A 3,197-nucleotide genomic window follows, 5' to 3' on the forward strand; every position below is an offset into this window, starting at 1 on the left:
TACTATATGATTCACGCTCGACCTTTCAGTCTCAGTGTTCCGAGGCCATATCTGCATATGCTAGGCTCGTCAAGTTTAACCTGAGTATTCTGCGTGTGCAAAACTGGCTTGCACCCGTTGTAGATGGACATAGAGCTTATCACACCCGATCATCATGTGGTGTCTGGGCACGACGAACTTTGGCAACGGTGCATACTCAGGGAGAACACCTTTATCTTGAAATTTAGTGAGAGATCATCTTATAATGCTACCGTCAATCAAAGCAAGATAAGATGCATAAAAGATAAACATCACATGCAATCAATATAAGTGATATGATATGGCCATCATCATCTTGTGCTTGTGATCTCCATCTCCGAAGCACCGTCATGATCACCATTGTCACCGGCGCGACACCTTGATCACCATCGTAGCATCGTTGTCGTCTCGCCAATATTATGCTTCGACGACTATCGCTACCGCTTAGTGATAAAGTAAAGCATTACAGCGTGATTGCATTGCATACAATAAAGCGACAACCATATGGCTCCTGCCAGTTGCCGATAACTCGGTTACAAAACATGATCATCTCATACAATAAAATTTAGCATCATGTCTTGACCATATCACATCACAACATGCCCTGCAAAAACAAGTTAGATGTCCTCTACTTTGTTGTTGCAAGTTTTACGTGGCTGCTACGGGCTTAGTAAGAACCGTCTTTACCTACGCATCAAAAACCACAATGATAGTTTGTCAAGTTGGTGTTGTTTTAACCTTCGCAAGGACCGGGTGTAGCCACACTCGATTCAACTAAAGTTGGAGAAACTGACACCCGCCAGCCACCCGTGTGCAAAGCACGTCGGTAGAACCAGTCTCGCGTAAGCGTACGAGTAATGTCGGTCTGGGCCGCTTCATCCAACAATACTACCGAACCAAAGTATGACATGTTGGTAAGCAGTATGACTTATATCGCCCACAACTCACTTGTGTTCTACTCGTGCATATAACATCAACGTATAAAACCTAGGCTCGGATGCCACTGTTGGGGAACGTAGTAATTTCAAAATTTTCCTACGCACACGCAAGATCATGGTGATGCATAGCAACAAGAGGGGAGAGTGTTGTCCACGTACCCTCGTAGACCGAAAGCAGAAGCGTTAGCAAACGCGGTTGATGTAGTTGTACGTCTTCACGATCCGACCGATCCAAGTACCGAACGCACGACACCTCCGAGTTCAGCACACGTTCAGCTCGATGACGTCCTGCGAACTCCGATCCAGCAGAGCTTCACGGGAGAGTTCCGTTAGCACGACGGCGTGGTGACGGTGATGATGTTGCTACCGACGCAGGGCTTCGCCTAAGAACCGCTACGATATGACCAAGGTGGAATATGGTGGAGGGGGGCACCGCACACGGCTGGGAGAGATCAACTGATCAACTTGTGTGTCTAGAGGTGCCCCCTTGCCCCTGTATATAAAGGAGCAAGGGGGAAGGCCGGCCGGCCCTCTATGGGCGTGCTAGGAGGAGGAGTCCTCCTCCTAGTAGGAGTAGGACTCCCCTTTCCTACTCCTACTAGGAGGAGGAAAGGAAGGAGGAGAAGGAGAAGGAAGGAGAAGGAGGAAAAGGAGGAAAGGGGGGCCGGCCCCCTAGTCCAATTCGGTTTGGGCTAGGGGGGGCGCCCTGCCTCCTCTCTTCCACCACTTGGCCCATGAGGCCCATTACTTCTTTCTCGTATTCCCGTAACTCCCCGGTACCCCTGAAAATACCTGAATCACTTGGAACCTTTCCGAAGTCCGAATATAGTTGTCCAATATATCGATCTTTACGTCTCGACCATTTCGAGACTCCTAGTCATTTCCCCGATCTCATCCGGGACTCCGAACTACCTTCGGTACATCAAATCACATAAACTCATAATATAATCGTCACCAAAACTTTAAGCGTGCGGACCCTACGGGTTCGAGAACTATGTAGACTTGACCGAGACATGTCTCCGGTCAATACCAATAGCGGAACCTGGATGCTCATATTGGCTCCCACATATTCTACGGTAACATCCCAATTTTACTAAATTAGGATGTTAATAGATCATTCATATGCATATCATATTTTTATTGCATTATTTGCTTTTTCAGAATATTCAAATCATTATGCAACAAAAGGCAATTTATTGGAGCGGAGATAACATGACTTCTCCCCTGATTTTAAAAATGTTCATAATGTGCAGAATATTATTTCCAGTTCATCTGATATGTTCTGGTATTTTTTGTGATCTTCAAAGTATTTTAATTGTGTGTTATTTTACTATTTGTGTGACCTTTTGCATCAAAATGAATTTCTAAAATTGCATTAGTGTTGGAACTAGTGTTCCTGTATTTTATAGCTGTAGAGATATTTTTACGGTGTGTCTAGGTACTTTTATTTAGAATTTATACTGTGTATTTTATTTTATTTATTTTGTTCTGCTGCTATAGTTTTTGTTAAAAAAACACCAGCCGGCCAACCAACCGGCCCATCGCCGCGGCCCAGCCAGCCAGCGCACAGCGCAGAGCACTGCGCGGCCCAGCAGCCAACCCCGCAGCCCGGCTTCTGTCGCCCAGCCCACCTATCTACGCGAAGCGGTACGCGCTGCGCCGCCCGTGCCCGACCCGCACCCAATCTGCCAGCTCGCCTCAGCCGCTGACCACGGGCCCCGCACCCTGTTCTCCTTCCCCGAGCCGGAGGAGCGCTGCGCCGCTCCCGCACCCGAGGCCGAACCCGACCAGAGCTCATGCTCCTGGTCCACCTCGAGTGCTCTCGAGTCGTCGTGTGCAACCAGAAGACCCAGGGCAACCCCACATCCACTCCTCGATCTTCCCCGCTGCTGCACACGCGAGCTAGGGCAGAACCGATCTCTCCCGGAGCTCCGCCGTCCGCCGCCATTTCTTCGGTCGATTCCGTCGTCGTAAGAGACCGCAGAGCCGCGCTGCCTGCACCCCTTGAACCCCCACTCGACGACGAACTCTTTTGACACCTCGAAGTACCCTGTAGAGCACCAGAACGCTGCCGCCACCGACGTCCGCCGCCGCCGGAGCACACCACCGTTCCCGTCGCCATTGCTACCCATAGAGGACGCCCCGTCGCCGCCCGGCCTCACCTACGCCTCCGCCACTCACCTCCGCACCCGTCCGTCACCTCGCCTTCGCCGGAGACCCACCGGAGGAGCGCCGCCGCCG

The sequence above is a fragment of the Triticum aestivum genome, chromosome 5A (assembly GCF_018294505.1).
Source record: "Triticum aestivum cultivar Chinese Spring chromosome 5A, IWGSC CS RefSeq v2.1, whole genome shotgun sequence".
Classification (NCBI taxonomy): domain Eukaryota; kingdom Viridiplantae; phylum Streptophyta; class Magnoliopsida; order Poales; family Poaceae; genus Triticum; species Triticum aestivum.